This window comes from Mchenga conophoros, linkage group LG17 (genome assembly GCF_057382185.1).
Source record: "Mchenga conophoros isolate Kocher_MC1m ecotype Shallow Benthic linkage group LG17, M_conophoros_male_GT1.1, whole genome shotgun sequence".
NCBI lineage: Eukaryota > Metazoa > Chordata > Actinopteri > Cichliformes > Cichlidae > Mchenga > Mchenga conophoros.
In genome coordinates, this window is record NC_140542.1 from 236098 (window position 1) to 260674 (window position 24577).

The 24577-nt window shown below is 42.1% G+C and overlaps 1 pseudogene across 1 annotated transcript; it reads left to right on the plus strand.

Moving 5' to 3' along the window:
* Nucleotides 1–863: 863 nt before the first annotated feature.
* Nucleotides 864–23107, plus strand: LOC146554774 (PH domain leucine-rich repeat-containing protein phosphatase 1-like; annotated as a pseudogene). The gene is made up of 17 exons (XR_014889195.1): nucleotides 864–2772; nucleotides 8862–9058; nucleotides 9744–9869; nucleotides 11717–11865; nucleotides 14164–14310; nucleotides 16090–16317; nucleotides 16656–16858; nucleotides 16940–17000; nucleotides 17102–17197; nucleotides 18526–18681; nucleotides 18800–19000; nucleotides 19274–19436; nucleotides 19752–19882; nucleotides 19973–20089; nucleotides 20199–20393; nucleotides 20479–20716; nucleotides 21311–23107. The product of XR_014889195.1 is annotated as a PH domain leucine-rich repeat-containing protein phosphatase 1-like (transcript).
* The last annotated feature ends 1470 nt before the right edge of the window (nucleotides 23108–24577 follow it).

A 24577-nucleotide genomic window follows, 5' to 3' on the forward strand; every position in this document is an offset into this window, starting at 1 on the left:
GCAGTTTCATACAGATTAAATGCATTTCATAGTGCTTTACCAGAGACTGATCACTGATCGTTATGGTAAATCGGGGTTAGGAGGACAATATGTATAATGAAAAAAACAGTACAACGACTATAACATAGTGTCGGCAATATCTCAATAATAACGTCCATTTTCCACTAGATGGCGCCAGATGACGGGTTATTGATTAATAAGACCCGTACGGCATTTAACACAAATATCATCGACAGAACAATTATAAATGTGTGTTGAAGAATTAAAGATCATTAATACCAGTAAAAAGATACTTTTACTGTTGAAAATTAACACGCCGGGTGTGTTAACACAAAATCAACTAATGTAGCTACAGTTTATGTTTCCTTCACTGGCTCCTACGAAGCGGATCGTAAAGTGAATTAGATGAAAACATTTCTGCAAATCATATAAGAACTGCAACTGGCAATCAATTCCCCTCTTTGTCCGTCTGCTGATTGTATTCTTTTGGATAGTCTTCAAAATATTGTCAGATCCTTTAATCCCTAGCTTGTTTTGTACAAAGCCTCAAACATATAATAGATTTACAAATATTTACTTCTAAAAATAATTTCATTTCCATATTGTATTAGACTAAAAAAAAAAAAACTACATAAAGCCAAGTAAATATTTCGTAATTTCGGGATTAAAGGTTTAGGGTGTGGTGTAGAGCTTTAACTGTCAGGCTTTTTTGTTCCTTAAAAGCCAGCGTTGGAGAAAATAGGATTTTCCCCGTTATTTTAACTACGTTGACTGATCGTGAAGCTTTTCGTACGTTCACTGGGAAAATTCCGAGCATTCTGGTAGCAAGCGAATGTGTCATAATTCATATCCGATGAGACCCCGCCCTGTCCACGGTGTGCCTCTGACCATTCGTGAGCAGTCTGTACAGTGGTGGTCGCGCCAGCTTCCATGGCGACCAGCTAGAAATGCGTTTTCTCATCTCCACCAGCCGGTAAGCTCCCGTTAGAGAGCTAACGGGCGTCCGATGTCATGGGAAGATGTAGCGTACTAATTCTTTAGAGCAATTGCGCTGTACATTAGTATGCTAAGCTAATGTTGAGCCGTTTACGTTTACCAGCCAGCAGTGACTAGGGCGAGCTAGCGGCTCTAAGCTAACTGCTAGCGTTTACCTGCGGGCTGCTGCTAACTACTCTACGCTGCTGTTGCAAGCTAACAGAATGGAAAGTGTGAAGGGAAACGAGTGTGGAGCGATTTCGTCTTCTTCGACACTGCAGGGGACACTTGATTCTAGCAGTGACAGTAACTCCGTGAAGCCAAGCGGATTATCGCCGCAGCACTCTGGAAAGAGACCATCTATCGGGGAGGATGACGGAGGAGGCGCAGAAGCGAAACTCTTCGGGAAGGGCTTGCGGCCACCTCCCTTCTCCAGATTGCGATAAGGAACGGGATTTATCAAAGCCAAGTTGCCAACGCTATCGGTGGAGCGGCCAAAAACGCAACCATGTCCGTTGTGAAAACGGCCAACATTTACAGTCTGACATCGGTGAACAGTTCCACCTCGGTAAACTCTATGCTGAGCAGGAGGCGGCACAGGCACAAGAGGAATCTGTCTCTGGGGGCTCCGCCGACCACCGGTTCGACCGGAGCGTCCTCTGCGGAGGCGGCCAGCCCAGCTCCCTCATCCTCGCCGCTGAGTACCCTCAGTCTTGATCGAAAAACCTTCCTCCGACAGAAGCAGTCGAAGCAGCTTCAGGCCTCTGATAAAACATGGGTGAGATCGGACCTCCGGCGGGGTTGCATTCACGTCCACGACTGGCTCACGCCCTCCTACCCGCGACCAGTGCTGTGTACAGTGGACACTACTTCTAAAGAGGTAGCCTGTAAGCTCGAAGGAAGTAAAGCTGGGGCTGTGTTGAGAATTAACTGCAAACCTACTGCTTTAAGTGACCTCATCGATCTTTGTAAAGATACTAATGGCCATGCTGATGACATGAAAAGTCTCAGTGACAGTGTGGATATTAAAAATCTCCAAAGTGAGGAGAATGAACTCACAAAAAATGTGGAACTGCCTTCTAACTTGCTACTTGATGACAAAACTGCTAGTAATTCTTCATCTGAGGTCTACCTGAATGACATTGGCGTGGATTTGAGTACTGGAGACTGTTATGGAGTCTACTCAGGCTGACATAGAGAGCAGCACCTGTGAGGACTTCAGTGCAGGGGGACCAAGAAGCATGGAGCACGGGGACTCACTCAGCGATGGGTTGGGTTTGGGCACCGACTCTTCTGTGCTGAGCCCAAACTGTGACAGCGCTCCAGAGGGACCTGACCCATTTGAGAGCTCCTCTGATGAAACAGACCTCATCTCTTCTCCCTCACATTCAGCTATCTCTCTCTCAGACATCCCCAAGACTTCAAACCAATCCGCAAGACCAAGTGTTGACACTGAAGCTGGGGCTGGTGACCACACAGATACACACATATTAATCAAACCTCCTTCTAAATGCTCCAGCAGCTCACAGGCTCGCCCTCTGACCAGCCAAGCTTCTGTCCAGCCTGAACAAGAGGTCCCTGGGGGGAGCAGAGGATGGCTTGAGCCCATCAATATAAGCCCAATGCCGGCCCTCTACATCCAGCTGCACGGTGGAGCTGTGAGGCGGCTTGGGGATGATGAAAGACCTCTGCAGATCTTAAATGAGTACCTCACTAATCTGGGGTTTGAAGATCCATGGCGAGTGCAGGAGGAGGGCATGAATCCTGAAATTGGCTGCCTGATCCGCTTCTACTTTGGTGAGCACTTTATTTTTAGTGAGAAGGAAAGGCATCTTCTCTCAGTAAAGACAACAGTTGTCCCAATTCTTATTAAAACATCCTGCAGTGTTAGATGTAAGAGCACCACAAACTAATGCAAGCCACTTTAGTTGTGCTTGGCTTGTCTCTACACAGTCATTGTTCTTCTGTTCTCACCATACCATGAGTGCTGTCATTATGTTTGGTCATTCAGACCGTTAAACAAGTGGATTCAATTGTCCCAGCAGCACAATAAGCTGTGTTGTGCGTGTAAACTGGGTAAGGCAGGGAGACACATCTGGAGGTAACAGGTGTACTCTGTCAGCAAAGACCAAATCCTGATGCATTATAGAATCAGTTTGTCTTCTTCCCTCTTCCTCTTGTTGTTGTTGTTGTTATTGATAAAAGATCCTGTTTTGTCCACTGTCATGGTAAGAGGATGGAAAAACAGGGACTCTTATGGGATTAGCATTGCTGGATATTGTTTTTTGACCTCATTTTTGACCTCATCAGCAAAGGCTGCAAAATAAGAGTCAGGAGGAAATGATTGGACTTTGATATGTGCTAAAATTCCTTATATTTTAGCCCCCCCCTCCCAAAAAAGAATAAATAATTAAATAGACCATTACACATACCATTGCAACCCTCATAGACACACTCGTGACATGCTACAAAACTGGTTTCTCTGCACTCTGAAAATGCAGCTGGACAGATTCCCCTGCCCGTCATTCTCCTTTTATGTCTCACAGTAGTAACATAACACTAAATAGAGTTGTGCAGCTGACAGTGAGGGCCCTTCTATTAATTCAGGAGAGGACATTTTTGCTCTACGTTTTTTTTTTTTTTTTGTTTTGTTGTCCCGTATGTGTTTGCACAGCACGAGTTGGTTAATTCTGATGTCCCGAGCTGAGCCAAAGAAGTTTGACTCATCTGAAATCCCAGCAGCCAAATGCACATTGACACGTTGTGCTTACGCTAAGAGAAAAGTGACCTTAGTGGAACTCAAATTTCACCTCCTCAGTGTTTCGGCTACCTCTGAGACAGTTGCAGCTGCAGGCTCCTCTTCAGCCTCAAACTGCAGCATCCAGAGGTCGCAGCTTTACTCTCCCAGACTTTACAGCCTTTTTTTTGAGTCTGAATGTCTGAGTGGCATTTCCAACTTGAAACTACAACTCTTATCCAGATTTGGCTAAAATTCAGCAACTTGACACGAGAGGTGGCTCAGGATGTCAGATGCTTTTTTTTTTTTGGACACAAGCAAGAAAAAGTTGAGGTCTAGCATCAGTAGGGTGTGGCTGTTGCCTGCTTCATGAGAGACAGGATGTTCCCCATTCAGAGAACTAGACGGACGGAAAGGGCATGTATGTGTGTGTGTATTAACAACCAACATCTTACCTCCTCCGCCTAGGAAAGGGTGGACACACACAATGCACATTCCTCAATGTTGTTTAGTGTAAACTGGGCTCTGTTCATTGTGTTCATGTTTATGTTAATTATATATTATTTTTTGGACTAGATACTGATCAATCTACCAATAATGACAACAATTTTACCAACCAATCATAAGGTTTGTTAGTTTAAACCCAACAGTTCACACAGATCTTTTTCTTCTAAAGCTGCAGGCTAATGAAATGAACTATAGTAACTCTTGGCTGTCTTCTTTTCAACATTCTGTTTCACTTTCAGAGAAACTCTTCTCCTTTATTAGGTTCTAGCTTATCTACATTTCAGTGCACCATTGGTGTCTGCAGAGTCAGACCTCACTGTTTCTGTTTGTAATGAGGAAATGCGCAGAATTTAGAAAAGGGGAAAAGGACATGTTAGTAGATCTTAATTATATGTCAGTCTCCTAAATGATTTCAAACACAAGTAATGTTGAATGATATGTTAAAATATTAGCTATTTTAAATTTATTTTTTATTTTTTTTATTTTTTTTAAATATTCAAGACATGCTGCCTCCACCTTCTCTGGGATTTGCTCCTGTTTCATCTGATATTTAGCAGAAAACTGAAATGTTTGGTGTGTAAAGCAGCAAATTAAGTATATAATCTTTTTCCATTGAAAGCATAACGTATTTTACAATATATAATAAGAACATATGTTATAATATTAATATATAATGTTTTGCAGATGGCAAATGAATTGAGTTTCCTCAGATTAGGTGTGTTGCCATGGCCAGCTTTGCATTTTGCACTACAAATGTCTGCGTCAGGTTTTGAAAAGTGTAATAACACCTGAGGTGGCGTTCAGCTTGCCATTATTGCACTGTGTTTTTGTTTGATTTCGCCACACTTCAGAAGTGACATCATGGTGTCATTCTCCATCAGATGGTACTGGTACTAAAATTTTGCTGCTAATTAGGGTAGAGACGTAATTCAGTTGGTACCGTTAAAAAGTATAGAGTTTGGTAACCAACTGATGATGGATGATAAAATTTGATTTGAAAAAACTGATTGCTCCATCAGTTTAAATTGCAGATGATACAGTGACGGTGAAGTTCTGGACAACTTTTTCAGGGTTGTTGTTGTTGTTATTTCTCTTTTTGTGAGATTCTGGTTTTAGCTTTCCAGGTGTGCTGATTTTCCTCCCCTTTTTTTGGTATACTGTAGGGGGTCGGCAACCCTAGGCACGCGCGCCACAGTTGGCACACGAAGGGTTAACTGATGGCACGACCATAGCTGGACTGGCCATCGGGCATACCGGGCATTTGCTCGGTGGGCCGATGATTTTATTATTTTTTTTTTGGTAACGGTATAAACAATGAAACGTGGTGGATTGGTGTGTAAAAATAACTCAGTTGTTTGGTGGTGGCTATCGCGGAGCTTCCACAGATTCAGTAACATTAGTAAGTGGTGGAGGCCAGCAGGTGGATGAAGGAGAGGGGAGGCAGGAGGAGGAGAGACCCGAGGCAGCCGCCGGTCCGAGTGTCAGGTGAACTGAACTTCAGGTAAGAAGTTGTGACCTGCAGTCTATCTGGGTCAGATATAAACCAAGTTTAGGTGGAGTTTATTTTGTTGTGCTGACTTTTTACAGTCAGTTACAATAACTCATACTGCGTACTAGCTAGCACGACAGAGTTTCTATACAGCTGGGTCGGTGCTATGATGTTACTGATAGTGAACTTTATTTTATTCAGAAGGTTAGTTAGTAGAGTTGCCAACCGTCCCGTAAAAAGACGGAATCGTCCCGCATTCAGAGAAATTATTACGTGTTTCGTGATGATCTGAGAAGGGTTTGTCTAGGATGGAAAAAGACACAAAGGTGGATTTATTCTGTCGTTACGCTGCACAGCTGCCTCTTCTTCTTTCATTCTCTCCCCCTCTCTCTGCTGTTGCTACTTTAATCATGAAACTGATCAATGATCAGCTGATCGGCTTTTCTCTCCTGTTTGTTTATCGCCCACTTTGCGCCAGAAAGAAGAAACTGCCGGATGTCGCGCTAAACAGCAGCACGTTTAAGCTTGATCAGCTGTTGTTAGAATTTATTTAATATTAATTTCTAGTATCAGCTGATTTTTGCTGGAGCCACAGCTGTAAAGCTGCTGGTCATGATATCGGTTTGTATATCTGGTGAGAGGGAAACATGAAGATGAAACCAGGAGATGTCCTTACTGAATCATCAGAGCAGAACAGGTGATGGAGAAACAGGTTTAGGTGACATGAATGAGTTGAACGGAAGCTATGAACTGTTTCTGAGAGACAAATAACACCAGGATCCTTTTCTAAGTAGCTGACAGCTGGTAACTGTGCAGGGGCGGGTCTAGCAAAGTTTTGCCAGGGGACAAGGTTGGGCATTAACAGGGAAAGGGGGGCACAAAGAAATACTTTCTTATTCTCATTTAAAATGTCTGATAAATAATTATCTGAAGCTTACAACCAAAGTTTTTATCTGACGTAAAATGTATAGAAATCATACATATACCAACAAGATTGTACATCACTGTCACAACAGCATTTGTTTTCATTCAAAGGCTTTATGGCTTTAATACCTGGTGGGCCGGTCTTTAGTCAAGCCGGGCTGTTTTTTTTTGGGTTTTTTTGTCCAGTCCAGCCCTGGGCACAACACGCAGTGAATTAATCTGAGAAGGTGCATCAAAAAATAAATGGCCGGGCCAGCGGTGCACATCGCAAATCAGCTCGCATAGACACATTAGTTGTGCCTCTTCTTAATGACGGTATTAGCTAACAACCCAAACTACCAGATTCAACTTGTAATTGGCTAAAAATAACTTAGCCTACTGGTGAGAGGGACGTTGTTTAGCTTTCCACATTCCAACACTTCAAAAGCTTCAGGAGCTTTCTGCTCAGCACAGCATCAGCACCACGGAAAGACACGGATACATCTGTAAACTCGAGACACAATGCATTTTTGGGACTTTCAGGTGTGTGGACCAATGTTTGATTTTCTGAACAAACCAGAAATCTTTAATGAGCAGCTGGATTTGTCTCGCATTAACTGGCTGAGTTAATGCCAGTTAATGCGACATCGAAGCAGCTGGAATCCACAGCTGTGCGTGTTCATGGAGCTTGCATTTTCACCTGCTGAACATCACTTCATGACAAGTTTGACCTTCTTCAGAACATTGCAGAGGCGTTATTGACGGTATTTGGCTCTACATATCTGTGAGCAGATTTTCTCTCACATGAGTGTCCTCAGGTAGCCGTCTGGATGCTGGACACTTGGAGACCTGTGTCTCTGAGTGGGAGACCAGAGATCACATAACATGTGTGTCTCTGTATTAACAGACATGTCATATTGGCTTAGTTTATTTTTCTTATCATTGTTATGAGGAGACCATAAATAGCATTTGTATTTTCTGTTGTACAGTTCATTTGCTGTTATGGAGTTCTTGTTATGGGTAAAAGGTGTCTTTTTTGTTTCAAAATAGCTGATAACTATTCACTGATAGCTGCCAACATCTGCGAACAAATATAATTCTATAAAGTGGTTCTATATAGTGTGTAACTGTTCATATAGCGCGTTATTAAATTTATTGCTAATGCAATCATATGGCACACTGACTTCTGAGGAAATTTTAAATGGCACTTGCCATCAGAAAGGTTGCCTAACCCTGCTGTAATAGATACAAACCTCAGTGTTAGTGCTGATCATGGAAAGCATACAATTGGAAGATATTGCACTGATATAGGATTTTTAAAATTGATGCCAGTGTTTGGTGATTTAAAAATCCAATATGAATATTGAGGTCTAAAGATGTAAATGATTTTCAAATGATTTGATAAAGAATATAATCTCCAGCAAGGGCAGGAGTCAGTGAGTAATTCATAAGATATATTTTACATGATGATACAGTGATTCTATGATATGTTAGAACACAATAAATCATGATGTGCGTGAAGCTGAATTGGAAAAAGTAGCCCAAATGTTTAGTTTGCATTCTTGAATTAAGAGTCTAAAATAGGTTTAACAAAAAAATAAAAGATTCAGTTTAAGACTCTATATCTGACAGATTTAAATCCTTTGCACTTTACAGATTTCATTCAGTACCATTAAAGCACTGAGGTTCACTGAAGCATTACTGATGAGTCAGCTAGGGCCGGTGAAACCTAGGTGATGTTGTGTGTAAGTCACTGGAGGAGGCAGTAGGGAGGATGTAGGTGCTGGCATTGTAGGACGTTACATAACAAGGTAATCTGATTTCAGGCCTCTCAGTGGCTCAGACTCTTCATGTGTCTCCCTTTTTCTTATTCACTGGTAAGAGCATATAAAGTAACTTTGAGTTTCCAAGAATTTAAAAACCCTGGACAATGTAGTCAGTGCTTTAAAAGACCTAGAATGTATTCTGGCTTATACTGGCAAAAGTCAGCTCCAATTCATTACTGAAGCTAATTTGTGTCAGCAAAGGGTTAATGTAACAAATGATGACTGAGTGACTGCTCTCCGCCAGCCCACAGGCTATTGAGCTACAGTTCTCTTACATAACCACGCAGCTCTCACTTTGTGAAAGAGAAGACCATTGAGAGAGAGTTGATTCACAAAATCCCATAGAGCAAACAACAACAAAAAATACAGTAACCTCTATAATGCTGTTATGATTTCTGTCATACTGTATTCTTTCCCTCCGCAGGTAAACCTCGTAGTGTGGGAGGTTCTGAGCGCGTGCAGCTGTCCGGGGTGTTTAACGTGCGGAAAGGGAAGCTGGCACTGCCCGTGAACCGCTGGTCAAAACGTCAGGTCACTCTGAGTGGAACCTGCCTCATTGTCTCGTCTGTGAAGCATGCCCACACTGGCAAGATGCACATCCTCCCTCTCATCGGAGGAAAGGTACTTTGTGAGACGTTTCATGTCTTTGACACACAACAAGCAAGTACTGTGGCTGGGTATCTGTTTATCAGGGACAAAAATACTCTGCGGTTTAGACCAGAGGTCTTTTTGTTCCTGCTGCATCAGGATCTTCTTTCCTAGGTCTTCGTTCTAGCTTAACTGCAAGCCTTTGTTGAGATTTGGATAATATTGACCTAATGAATCATTCAAGCTTAAAAAGTGTTTTCTACACATAATAGACAACTTGCCAAAGAAACAAGTTTATATTGCATCTTTAGGCATTAGTACTTGTTGCAAAAACACATCATTGGTTCCCATGTCTTCAATTGAATCTACAAAAAAATAAATCCCATAGGTGTGACAAGTGTAAAAGGGTATTTTTTTCATCAGTAAGGTGATTCCTTAGTCTCAGTGGAAGAGTGGCTGTTAAGAAGGTATTTTAATGATGGAAACAGGGAGAAAATATCCTAAAAAATATAGACGGGAAATCGGTGGCAACAAGGTATGGAGTGACGCATCCATATTTGAGATTTTTGGTTTAAATTGGAGTTCAGGAGAGAGGTACAGTTACAGCCATATGTAAAACATGGTGGAGGCTCTGTAATGGTTTAGGGCTGCATTTCATTTGAATGATGAGAATGTCATTGGAAAGATAGATACTCAATAAATGTAATTTTTAATGCAGGTGGAGGAAGTGAGAAGACACAGCCACTGTCTGGCTTTCAGCTCAGCTGGTCCCCAGAGTCAGACCTACTACATCAGCTATGACTCCTACACAGAGAACCTCCGCTGGCAGAGGACAGCCTCAAAGGTACAAAGTGCAATTGTAGTCAGAGGCACATCTGAACATTTAAACAATTTGCTGTCATCATTGCTTCTGTCTGTACTGGTTACTAGCAGTAACTTGCTATGTGCTTTGTATGCAAGTGTAAATCTAAAGCTTCTCAAGTGCAGAATTGCCTTTTTGTGTTAGTATCTCTTCTGCTAAAGAATAATACTGGATATTGAGTTTCAAACTTATGGATGTGTACTCTGTCCACATTTCTAAAGAAAATACATCATTATCTGTGTGAATTTAAGGTTTGAATTTAGGATTAAAACAGTATGAAACTATGGATTTATGTGACTAGTAGACTATGTTTAAGCATTGCAGCTCATGCTTGTTGGTTCCAGAAATATTCTATAATTCCAATTTCATTAATATATAGTGGCAGAATCTGGTTTAGAGATGTTACAGGGTTAGGGTTAGCAGAGTGTTTCTGTGGGTCATACGGACCTATTTACACTTACATACCACCAAACAGTGATCACCATCTTGAGCAACACGTGTCTCAGTTACATGCTCAAAGGACAGTTAAGCACGTGAATGAGAGGAGTCAAAGATGAATCTATGAACTCATTTGACAAATATGAGCATTAGCCTCATAGTTGACATACTTGTTGAGTGTTGTGTAAACAGGAAAAATAATTCCAGTAACACAAAACCGGTTTTGGTGTTGTACGAGCACCTTGCTTTCGTTTTTGAAAGGCTTTTGAATGTTTCCTTTAAATGGGACCGATTCTGCTTTTCATTATTTCCTGTCACACCATTGTTACTGTTACAATATCAGAATTTATTTAATGAGTTTAGTGTGTGTACGAGTAATCCATGTGATCTAATAATAATAATAATAATAATAATAATAATAATAATAATAATAATAATTTTGTTTATAAAGCGCTTTCAAACAAAGTGCTGTACAGCTATTTGGAAATGAAGACATAAATAAATAAAAGTGATACGTACAAGTTAAAAACACAATAACAAGTTCAAAACATAATAAAAGTTAAAAGCAATAAAAATTAAAAAAAACAAATGGCATAGAATCAAGACATGCAGGATACGGTAAACAAGTGGGTCTTCAACTTAGCTTTAAAAACCTCCACAGAGCATGCCTGCCTAATATCTTGAGGGAGGTTGTTCCACAAAAATGGGGCACGAAAAGAAAAAGCACGCTCCCCAGTAGTCTTTTTTTTTCTGGCTCTAGGAACTTTTAAAAGGCCAGAATCCTGGAATGGGAAAGCACGGGATGGAACATAAAGGTGCAAAAGATCAGAGAGGTATGAAGGTGCCAAACCATTTAAAGCCTTGTAGGTGAGCAGCAGGACCTTATAATCTGCTCGAACCTGACAAGGTAGCCAATGAAAGGATTTCATTACAGGGTGCTCAAATTTTCCATTTTTAGTTAAAATGCGAGCAGCTGCATTTTGCACCATCTGTAAACCTAAATACTCACACAGTTTCATACCATTTTGTTTTTGTTGTTGTTTTTTTCTTTAGTAAATATTCATTAAATATTCAGTAAATATTCCTAATATGGTCATCTCAGGCACAAAGATGGTTGTAAGCACAGCAGCCCCACTCACTATTCAAACTTTCTGTTTATGAGGGGTAGCCAATGGGAAGAAACTTAGCTGAAAAGCAGAGGAGCTAAAAGCGTGTGTTGAAAACAGAGGATTAAGGGCAGCACCAAGACCTATTATAATGAAAATAAGGATCATTGAAGACTTTGAGTGTCAAAGAATAAAAATTAGTCTGAAATGAACTTAATGGATCCCGATTATGGCTAGTCTCTCTCTCTCTCTCTCTCTCTCTCTCTCTCTCCCCCTCTCTCTCAGATCGCCTCTCAGAGGGTGAACTCGGTGGACCTGTCATGCTGCAGCCTGGAGGAGCTGCCTGCTCAGCTGTTTTACAGCCAGGACCTTACCCACCTCAACCTCAAAAACAACTTCATGTCCCCTCACAAAGGTGTTCCAGCACTCACCAGGTCAGTTTCTCACATCAGCTCTCCTGCACACACCGATTCTCAGAGTACGTCTCTCCCTGTGCGTTTAATGATATGGCACGGGGAGGATCTGGTAGTAAACATTTTGTGTAGTTACCTCTTTTTGTGTGTGTGTGTGTGTGTGTGTGTGTGTGTGTGTGTGTGTGTGTGTGTGTGTGTGTGGTTTCGTGCATGGTTATCCATGGGTGGTGGAAGCATGATGGTTTTTGGGTGTGTGTGAGTGATTAAAAGAGAGCTGCAGCAGTGATGAGAGATTTGACGTCAGCTGTCTGGCCTCTCGGGTAGAGGGCTTCTCTGTGTTTTCCAGGTCAGATTAGGCGACGTCAGCTGCTGATGTCACGGTTTTATGAGGTTTAGCAGTCTTTCTCTGACTTTCTTTTATCTCTGGCTTCTTTTTTCCACACTACCTTCATAACAAAATATTAAGTATAATGTCTTGCAAAATTGTCTTGCACAGTTTTCCTGGTGTACAAACAAGCTTTTACAAAAGCTTGATTATGAGGTCTTGAAACCCGTTTAGTATCACGGAGGAAAAACTTTCCAGGTCTTGAATATGAATTACATTTACTTCTTAATTACTTTTCAATTGGTTCATCATGGAAGTTTTCATCAGTTTCTCTTATTTATTTCTCGCTTCTGCTATCATGTACAGCAGAAGTGGGAAAGTGAGGTTTGGTGCTTTCATGAATCACAGAGAAAGCACCAAACTTTAAAGTTTGTTTACACAGTGAGATGCAAGATCTAACATATCAGCTGAACAGATAAAACACTATTAACTCGCACTGTAAACTCATCAGGAAAACACTAATAAAATTTGCCTCGCTCTTTAGTCCCTTGCTTTATTCCGTTATAGTTTTTTTGGAGGCTGTTTTTATTTTGAATTTTTAAAAATAAAAAACGAAAAGCAGGTTTTGTTTTTATAACGTCAATTAAAAAAGAAACTCACTGACTAAAACTCAGAATAAGGTAATTGTATAATGCTTTACTCTCAGCAGGGAATCAAAAAGTTGTTTTCCCCAACTGTACTTTGCCATGGTAGTGTGCTGCTCCTGAGCTTGCTCTGTTTAAATAATGGATTGATCCATATAACACCACAAACTGACTGATTATCTGGAAATGCCCTTTCATTATTTCTAGAAAATCACTTAGACCTTATTGTGCAGATAAAAGCATTCCTAGTTTTTAGAGATGTTCTCACTTTACGCTGAGCATCAAAGAGACGTGTTCTCAGCAACTGAGACTTGGTCCTTGTGTCATTTTGTTATCTTGGCAGCAATTTTAAAGACATTTGACCATTCTGTAAGCTTTGATTTGCGACGTAGAGCACGAAAACTTTTCACTTTGGATAAAAATGACAACGACAGGGGTTGCACATTGTTTTTGACATGTGCGTCTTTTCAGAATTGACAGTAGTGCAGGTGTAGTCTAAAAAAGTGTTTAGTAATAGTTTTGTGCTAATGAGGACATCAGTATGAGACAGTACAATCTCTATTTTCTTAAGTTTTGGTACAAAATTTGCATAGATAAGTAAAAATGCCCTGATCCTCAAATATAGCTTACACTTCTAGCATAAACTGTCTGCAGATTGTCTTGTAAAGTGACCAGCGTTACGTTTTATGGTAAAGTGGGTAAGTAAAGTGACCAGCACTGACAAACCTATTATGTACAGTCAGAGATTAGCAGCATTCATCTGAACAGCCTCGTTTTCCTTTCTGTCTGCCTTTATTTTGGCTTCTTGCATCCATGCCTGTCAAGGCAACATGACATCAAAACCTGAAATTTGCCTGATGGCAATCTCTACACGTCATTGTTTTGGCACAAGCATATGCATATCATGCAGTGTTTTAAGGACTGTATCCTTGCTGTGGTGGGCGGGTGAGTCTAACTAAGAAGAATGTGGGCCTGGATCAGCCTTTCACTCTGATTGCTCTGTGAACTGGATTAGGAGGAGAAGAGCGCAATGAATATAAACAATATACACAAGCTTCTTACCTGAAGCACAGGCTGCATTGTTCTGTTGAAAACTTGATACTTTGTGTCCTTGAACCTTTGTATTAGCTTCTTCTGTGCTGATTTTACTTTTTTAATCTGGCAGGTGTTATGTAAGTAATAGTTGTTCACTGTGTGTGTTTTTTGTGTTTTAAAGAAGGCCAGAGTCTTATTATAGCACAGAGATGAATATCTTTGTCTCTCTTTGTCTGGCCCTGTTCCTCTTGCCCTTCCCTCCTCTCTCACACACTCTTGCTGAATACTTCTCTCTTTCTCTCCCCTTTTCTTTAGGTTTTGTAAACTGAGAAGCCTTAGTCTGTCAAATAACGCTCTGTCTGAGTTTCCTCTGGCCCTGTGTGACATCACCTCCCTCACGGAGCTAAACCTGTCTGGAAATCGTCTCTCCTCCGTGCCTGCAGAAGTAGGAACAATGCACAAGTAAGTAAATGACGATCCAAGGTTTGCAGTTTCATAAGAATGAAGCCTAAAATGGGATGTGTCCTCACTGACCTGCATTTTGCTGACAGAGACATCAGTTTGGAGTTGTTGTTGTTAGTACCATTACGGTACATCAGCGTTGATTAATCCATCTCTCTATTGAGCGAACAGCTGGCTGTGCACCAGACTTCTGTCGTAGAAATCTAGAGGTGTTGTCCAAGTGCCCATAGTACACAGTGACACTAACAGTGTCTCTGTGTGATGTGGGAGCTTGGAGTTTCTGCGCATATGCTGGCTTTTTTTTTTTTCCTTTTGAAATTTTCTAGGAATTTCAAAAGGCAAAACACAATTTTTATGTCTAACTTGGAATCGGGGCGTTTATTTGGAAACAGTATTTTACTTTTAATGTAAAATACTCAGCTATGTTCCATAACTGAATATAAAGTAATATTTAAAAGTTCCAAATTAAGCTTGTTTATACTTACAGACAAGTCAGTACAAAAATGTCAGAGTCCTGTTTAGTGTCTGAAGTCTTTTCTTAACACTATATTTGCATAACATGTTTTTTACACACAGTATCTGTATTACAGTTTTTCTCAAATGTTAAAACACAAAAGCCAGTCCTGTAACCCAAATGACCAGTAGTCTAAACACATTTACTAAATGTAGCCACCATATTCCAGTACCATAAACACATGTCACATGAAGACACAATTCACAAAACACAACCCTCTGTACTCATAAATCTAAACACATTTTTCCTTGCTAAAACACATGTTGCAAAACAACTCTGCTCATATTCTCAAATGAAAGCCCATGTGATGCAAAATGCTTGCCACAGTCACCAATCTTTGAACACAGGGAACACACCTGGCGTCATTCACTACACACAATGACTCAAAATTGAAGACACTTGTTGCTAATGCTGTACCCACATGTAAAAGCAAGTTCAGAGTGCACAGTATGCTGAAGAGTCCAAACAAACACAATGGATGAAGGCAGAGTCAGGGGAAGAGGAATTTGATGCAGAGGAGGGAGAAGAGCTGGCCCTGGAAGAAGAGGAGCAGGCCAATGAGGAAGAGGATTTCAAATGAGAGGAGGAAGAGGAGCGACCAACGAGGAAGAGGAGAAGGCCAACATGGGAGAGGAGAAGGTCCAGGAGGGAGAGCAAGACCACCTCGCACCATCATTACGGACGAGATGCGAGCAACAGCTCAGCGACATGATGCCGCACAGTGATTGTGGTGTGTGTGTGGTGTGAATAACGTAAATAAAAAAACTTCACACCCTGTTCATGTTTTCAAGATTACTGTTGTGTGCAATAGATTCTGTTTTTGCATTGAGTTGTGTTACAGTAGTGTACGTACATGCAGGATTTTCTATAGATTTATACTACTCATATGAAACTCACAAATCTAAATGCCTAATCCTCTGCAGAGATCTACGACGATCCGTTACTGTATAGTTTCTAAAATATGCATTGGCAGTTATGAAACAAAGAACCTTCTCACAAATTGAGCATTGTGTTTTCAATTGTTTTGCTGTAGTGTGTAATGCTGTGTATAGTGTTTACAGTTTTGACAGCTTCGAGCTGCTCTATTGGTGTGGGAGTTTGAGTTTTGCAGTGGGAAGGTGTGGTTGTGTTTATGTAGCTTTAGAGAAGGGTGTTGTGTTTGGACATTGGGGGACCTGGTGGTAACGTTTGTGACATGTGTTTTAGCATTTGAGAAAAACTGTAATTACGACTAAATGCCCTTCCCTCTGTTTGGCTCTGGCCAGCCTGCAGACTCTTCTCCTGGACGGTAACCTTCTGAGTTCACTGCCTGTGGAGCTGGGCTCTCTGGAGGGCTTGACCTACCTCGGCTTATCCTTCAATTGTTTCAGCTGTGTGCCCCCTGTCCTAGAGAAACTTGGAGGGATGGAGAGACTCTGTCTGGCAGGGAACAAGCTCTCTGTCCTGGACTTGGCTGGCCTGCAGTGGCTGTCTGCTCGCTACATAGATCTCAGGTAAAAATGTCCGCGCAGTAGCTTACATTTTTAGAATTGCCAATGACAAATACTGCAGTTCTGCATGACTCCCCTTTCATGTTTGGTGGTCTTTGAAATGGCAACAAAGGTTTAATTTAGCCTTTTGAAGTACAAAATAAAGACGGAGACGGTGAAGGAAGGGAACCTGTCGGTTAATTATTTTGGTCAGTCGTACTACGAATGCCTAACAACTTCTTCTCAGGTTCTGAAATGTGAAACGGGTCAGAGGTTAAAGTGTTTGCTTCTTCTGGTCCTTTCTTCCCTCTTCCTTTACTTCCCCCTTCTCTGTTCCTCTCTGTGCTGTATGCCTCGAACAGGCTGAACCAGCTTCAGAAGGCGACAGTGGCAGATGTGGAGCAGCTGGCCCACATTGTTCATCTGGACCTGAGGGATACAGGTCTAGACGAGCTGGATGTCAGCTCTCTCTGCAAGCTGGAGCTCCTCCGCTGTGACAGAAACACTCTTGCCCTCCTCAGAGTCTGTGGCCACGCCCTCAAGAGCCTGCATGCTGCACACAACAGTACGACCACTTAATTTTTTCTAGAGAGATATTAAATCCAGAAAGACGTTCGTGCCATAAAGAGTTGTGTTATGTTTTTAGAGCTGAAGCAGCTGGAGGTGCATCCTGTTCCAGAGAATCTGACTGTGCTGGATTTATCCTGGTATAAAAACTAAGAATACTTCACTGTCCTATTTACAATCTAGAAGAACAGAACATGTGCTTGTTGTAAGCTGAGTGCTGACTCGGTTTGTTTTCCTAAAGGAACAAGCTGGGATGTGTCCCCGACTGGGTGTGGGAGAGCAGCAGACTGGAAGTGCTGGACATCAGCCATAACTGTGTCACTGAGCTGCCTGTACGGTGAGCATCGCACAGACACATGATTCTTATGCTTTTCATGAAAGAACAGGTGGGGAAATGACAAAAATCAAAGTGAGGGAAAGCAGCTTGGACGTAACAGCTGATAATAATGCATCATTGGAACTTACTTGATCTTCAATGTGCCTGTGGTAAGGTTCTTAAAATATATTAAATTACATTTAAAAAGACTTAAGAACCAAGCTTGCAAAAATTAAACTAAACTGAAGAAAGTTATTACTGAAAATAAAAACTAATGAAAAAATACAAAACTACATCTCTTTCAGGCAGTTCTTTTTTTCAAATCGTGAAACTGTATGATATTGATTGATTAATTGTATGAGGGATATCACCTAACATTTTTAGCTACAATTTAAACGTGCCCCTTAAATGTATCACATACAATAATCATAAAGTTACTGTTTAGAAAGGAGGACAGCTAAAAGGATCCACTGACTACATGTGTCTGTGTGTCTGTGCACGTTACTTTGTTTAAAACGTGGCTGTGCAGAATGAGGAGATTGTGGGTTGCAGTTTTCTTTTCATCCAAACCACATGAGTGGCTAGAGCCTTTATCACAGGAAACCAAAGATATCAAAATGATGCATTTAAATAAAGCGCCTTGAGCTTTTCTGTGAGAACCAGTTTACATTTTTGCCGATTGGAATTCTCAAAATTTGGAAGTTTTAACTTTTAAAAAAAATTGTCAGCTCCAATTTTACACCTCTTCAGGGGCCTGTGTTAGGGTTAAAACATGTTTTTAAAGTTTCTAATTAGAATTATATTAGATTAGTTATTTTGCACTTATTTGTGATGATTGCAATTATGGGTAAATATGGCATTATTATCAGTGAATGTCTTCACACAGGTAGCAAAACAAACGTGTGTGTGTGTGTGTGTGTGTGTGTGTGTGTGTGTGTGTGTGTGTGTCTCTCCACATACAGAGTGGAGTAGGCAGCAGTCACAGTGTCAACACTGTGCTTTCAGCCATAATATGAGAACTGCTCATCAAGTCTGGCCTAAAATCACCACTTCATTTATTCAGACCTAGAGCAACACACCTGCCAAGTGTTAAGCAGATGGGTGAAAAACGGATGAACAGACAGATTTTCTTTCATTCGTATGATGTAATCCTGCATTCACAATCACAGTTATTTGGGTTCATTCATGCTTGATGATAGTTTCCAGCTACATGAATCTCAAGCATAGATTAATTGAATACAAAGTGAACTCATTGAACCTCCATGGGAAATCAGATGGTGCTCAGCATGGTGGTCCCACTAACAGATGTACAGCACACACACTGAGTTGGCTGTGCTGTTTGTGTTTAGGCTGCTGTCCAGTGGGAGCCTGAGAAAGCTGCTGGCAGGCTGGAACGATGTGTGTCAGCTGGATGAGAGGCTGGAGCGATCACAGCTAGAAGTCCTGGACCTCCAACACAACCATCTAACTGAGCTCCCACACAACTTGTTCATCAAAGCGCAGAGGTGGACACATCTTTTTCTTCCCTCCTTTTGTTCTTTTCTTGTGTGTTTCTTCCCATCAGCATGTATCCGTTATTTATCTTGTACTAAATTTGTACCCTCTGTTGGAAATTCCTCCCAGCCTGCGATACCTAAATGTGTCGGCCAATAAGCTGGAGAACCTCCCTGCAGCCAGCCTATCAGAGGATGCCTTCAGCAGCCTACAAGAGCTCTACGTGACCAATAACAGCTTGACTGACAAGTGCATCTCTCTTCTGACTGGACACGGCCACCTCAGAGTGCTTCACCTCGCCTACAACCAGCTGCAAACCTTCACTGCCAGGTGAAATACTGCACCTGATATAAACTGAGCTTTAAAATGTGACCATAAAGGCTTCTTTACATCTGGACATGTTAGATTTAACTGTAGGGTTCCTTTATCATTTCCGCTCCACTATCTTCACTCACTCCACCTCTAACCACCAATTCCCACATTCCTTTGCTTTTACAAGGTGTTCTATTCCTAAGTAAATGGTACACATCCTTCATCATCCTGTATAAAATCTGAGCCTTGGTGCAGGTCATGATTACTCCTTTTTACCTCCACGTCCTGCAGTAAACTAGCTCGACTGGAGCAGCTGGAGGAGCTGGATTTGAGTGGCAACAGGCTGAGAGCGGTGCCCACGACCATTCTCAACTGTCAGCGCCTGCACACGCTCTCTGCCCACTCCAACTGTATCAGCGCCTTCCCTGAAGTCCTCCAGCTGCCTGAGATTAAGGTAAATCTTAACTTAACTCTTTTTCACCTAGTAATAGGGAGGTAGCTGTAGTGTACTAATGCCACTCACTGAATTAATGCTTACCTGCCAGAAGTATTATTTGAGAGGAGGAGGTAGCTGTGGTAATGCTAATGCTGGATAGATTATCCAGCGTTACAGAACAGAAACAAAGAGAAAATAAAAGAAATGCAAAAGGAAAATTGAATTTATGCAGTTTATAAAACAAATTGGAAAAAGATGATAAATTAGACAAAAACACTTAATTTAATCTGACTCGTGTGCACATGTCAGGACTGACACTGTGTTTCTCTTCAGTGTGTTGATCTGAGCTGCAATGAGTTGACTGAGGTGACTCTGCCAGAGATCCTTCCTTCAAAACTCCAGGAGCTCGACCTCACAGGAAATCCTCGACTCAGCCTCGACCACAAGAGCCTGGAACACCTGAAGTATGACTCACTCGCATAAACACACCACCACCTGAGCTTGGTAATAAAAGAGCAACTGCCTGACCTGTCCTGTTCTCCCTCTCTCTGTAGTAATATCCGATGTCTGAGGGTGGATCCTTCACCTTCAGCTCCTTGTGTGAGTGAGAGCCAAGGAGTCCCTGCAGTCTGGAGTCATGGCTACACGGAGGCCTCTGGAGTGAAAAACAAGTCAGTCTTTCTTTGATGCTTCAGCCTTTTTTGTTTTGTTTTTTATGCCCCATCTCTGGCTTTGTGTCATTGTTCTTGTTCTAAACTGCCTCCTTCTTGCTGTTCTCAGGTTGTGTGTGGCTGCTCTGGCTCTGGACAGCTTCTGCGGCATTCATGAAGCTCTGTATGGAGTTTTTGATGGAGACAGGAATGTCGAGGTGCCTTATCTGCTGCAGTGCACCATGGGAGATGTGCTCGCAGAGGAACTTCAGAGGGGCCAGAGGCAAGAGGACTACATCATCAACACTTTCCTCACCATGCAAAGGTAAACACTGACCTCCAAACGATGTGTGATTTGGAAGGAAAACAGCCTCACCTCACTCAGGATGTTGTGTGCCCATCTCCTGCAGGAAACTGGGCACAGCAGGCCAGAGGATGGGCGGGTCAGCAGCTCTGTGTCACATCAGACATGACCCGGTAGCGTCCAGTGAGCATGGTGGCTGCTTCACTCTGAAAACTGCCAACGTTGGCAGGTGCCAGGCTGTTTTGTGCCGAGATGGCAAAGCTATGCAACTTTCACACATCCACACTGTCAAAGACGAGGCCGAGTACCAGAGGGTTCGGCAGCATAACGCTATTATCACTGAGGTAACGACACGTTTCATATGCTGCACAAAGTGCTGAAACAAGTCCATTTATCGACACCTGTGATTCTCACTTCCAGCTCCATATTTGTATTTTTGGACTCTAATAGAGTTGTTTTGCATATTTGAAACTTTAGCCATGGTTAATATGAACAGCCAGAATTTGCATGCTTATAGTATATAAATGGATAATAGAAAATAAGAAAAAAGGCAGATTTTGGCCATTTAATGGAGCTAAATATTGTCTGGCTTAAGCTGTTCTCTGTCTTAAACCACACCAGTTTTTGGACTACTGATGGGGCGAATCTATTCACAGACTGTTTTGTAATGTTTTTTAAAATAACTGACAGTAAACTGTATTCAATTCATTTAGTTTGGTGAGACCAGCAATATAGAGCACACAAATACTGAATCTAAACAGACAAAAAGAAAAATTAACTTTGGAACAAGAGAATATTGGTTTTGTTTTACAGCTTGTTACTGAAACAGTCAGCAGTCCGTTTTCAACCCTACAAAACCATAAATAAATGTCATTATTGTCGAGTTTTTTCCGGGGGGGAAATACAAATGCTTCTGTTTGTCCTTTTCCTCCCTGCAGGATAACAAAGTGAGCGGCGTAACAGACTCCACCAGGATTATGGGTTACTCCTTCCTCTGCCCATCAGTGACACCTCACCCCCATGTTTCCACGGTGGCGCTTACCCCGCAGGACGAGTTTTTTCTCCTGGGCAGCCGGAGACTGTGGGACATGTTGTCGCCCAGTGAGGCGGTGGAGGCGGTAAGGAACTTACCAGATGCTCTGGCTGCTGCAAAGAAGCTGGTGACTCTGGCTCAGAGCTACGGCTGCTCTGATAGCCTCAGTGCCGTCATTGTGAAGCTCAGCATCACTGAAGAATGCTGCTGCTTCTGCGAGCCGCCACCGCCACCACCCAGCCCTGGCCCGGCAACTCAGCCCGGTTTACATCCTTATTCGGGAAGCAGTGATGGCAGCATTCCGCTGCCACAGCCGCCGCCCACCTCCTCAGCAACAGTGAGTGAGTTGAGCAGCGAGTTCAGCACATCTGAGATGAGCAGCGAGGTGGGATCAACGGCGTCCTCGGAGGAACCGCTGCCGCAGGCTGAACCCCCAACCTCTCACCCGAACCTCCCGGGGCGAGCTGGCACGCACAGGCCCGCCTGTAGGGGGAGCAGCTTCCACAGGCAGTTCTCTGGAGCACTGTCTGATAACGGGCTTGACAGCGAGGACGAGGAGCCCATCGCTGGTGTCTTCTCCAACGGTAGCCGTGTGGAGGTGGAAGCTGACGTCCACTGTCTCTTACGACACAACTGTGCTCAGTCTCAGCAAAGCACAGACAGCCCTCCCCCTGTCACGCTGCAGAGTGAGTCTTTGCCTCTGGCCTTCCCTTCCCCATCTGCCTCCCCCGTCCCGCCCTCCTCTCCCTACCTCGGTGGGGAGGCTCGGTCAGGAACTCTGGGCCGGAAGGCTCGAGGTAATGGCTCTGTGGCCTGTCAAGGCAGGAACCAGGACCTCATTGAGGAGGCTGCCGATGCTCCTGTCAAGAAGCAGGGGGGCTACTTCAACGCCCCTGCCCAGCCAGACCCCGATGATCAGCTCATCATTCCCCCGGAGCTGGAAGAAGAAGTCCGGCAGATCATCCAGCAACAGCAACAGCAGCTACAGACACACAGCCAGCAAGCACACAACTACCAGAATCCTGCAGACTACTTCCTCACACCCCTCTGACAGCTGCTCTCCACAACTGGAGTCAGTCTGTTTCACACAAGACCACAGAGTCTGTGAACGAGCTCAGCATTAAGTTCACTCAAGACCTCAGAATACTCTGACCCGGCTTTGACACTGTTTCCTTACAGCTTTTGTTTTGTTTACTTCACCTTGAAACCAATGAAACTTTTCTAACACTCATGTTGATGAAATGTTCACCTGTAAATTCATTTGTTCCACATCTTTGATTTGAAGCACTTTGCTTTGTGTTAGCCTCATTGATTTTATGTTCACTGGTACTTAGAGTCGGACCTGTCTGTTTTTGTCTTAGAGCAGACTGTTTCTCTCCTTGCTCGCCATGGCTGATGGCCTTACAGTTACTGGGGTTAGCAAAACGGTTGGACTAACTCCCTTAGGAGTTGAATACTTTTAAGTGACCTCGTCACTGAAGCGTGCTAATGTTCTCTGAGAGAAAAGATGATTATTTGTGAAGGCTGATATTCCAGATGTTTGTTTTTCGGGGTGTGCAGAGTCTAGTGGTGCTGCAGTGGCTACATGCTGATCAGTGGTTGACAGCTTAATGAATGTTCTCAAAACAGTGTTACAGTTTTCAGCAAACCGCACAAGAGAGCTACTTTTGCTATATAATAAAGTTTTCAGATAACCAAAACATGTCGGACTTGGGTTTATCTGTTAAAATCTTGCTCATTCAGAACCATCCACACAGTATCACTTTTATGTTTTTATGTAATAAGATTAAAACACATCTGCTTCTCGAACTTCCGGTTGTCACCTGCATACAGTCCACACATGCTCACTCATTTCTTTTAATTAATTTAACGTGTGTATGTGTATAGTTGCACTGAGAAGGTGAAATGATTGTATTTCCAGAATTCAACTTGTAGTGCATTTCTTCTACAAGCCTTATTCACCTAATTTCTCTCTCTCACACAAACATACACACACACACACACACACACACTTACAATTAGGGCAGGCCAATATGGCCAAAAATATTTATCATGATATATATTTGAAAATTTGCGATAACGATATAACTGACTACATTGACGCGAGGCAAAATACTTTACAACTCCACAACTTTATTAGTGCAAAAAAAAACCCATCAATGTATTTTCACTTAATCAAGCAGCTGTTTTTTTTTTATGTGCATTTAAAGCTATATAAAAATGTATCAGTGCAAATGCAAATTCCTTGCTGACTAAAGGCATTTCCAGTGGAAATTGGCTGACATATCCTGAGCATAACGATGTATAATATCCACAAAACTTAAAGTCACAATACGGTAATATTATGTTGAAGCACAGTACATATTACTCCGCCGAGGCTCCTGTCTACGGTAGCTGTAATGTAGTGATGTGCGATACCACTGATTTCCTTTCCGATAACGACGGCCCGCTTGCATGTTCTACTGAAAATTGTGCTTTGGTGAGTATCTGACGGACGAAAGCCAAACCAGTTCCACACCACTGAAGTTTCAGCATTTTTACAAACAAATTCTGGTTCATCCGTTTCATTCAACGATCTGCTTCCGCCCTTCTCATTCTCCGTCGCCACCATGCTTTTTCCGCCATGTGCGTATGAAAACAAAGGCACTGCGCATGCGCGTTTTACCCATATTCTATCGCGATCTTTCATTTTATCATTGCCTAACATTATACCGGTATTACCGTGAACGGTATTATATGGCCCAGCCCTACTTGCAATGCTTTTATATTCATTTTCTTACATTTACACACCGATGCATTGGGGTCACTCAGGATTCAGTATCTTGCCCAAGGATACATGGTCACCGTGTATTTGAAGTCAATAATTGTCTAGAGGTGAAATGACTTTTACTGTTGTCTACCACATTTTTTCCTTCATTTTTAAAGATGGAAAATGCTCCTCACGATTTTTTTATTAGATATATAATTTAGATATTTAATTGTTAATAGCTTTATATATTTTTTTTTTCATCACGTCCCTTTGCTGACAACACAGGAAATTGGAGCAGGAGAACATTTGCTTGTCCATCAGTTTCCTGTCAGCTAATTATTTCAGTCTGATATTTAAAATAAGAGTTATCTGCAGCCTTATTATTATTATCATCATTATTATTATCTTAAAACAGGTATGTTG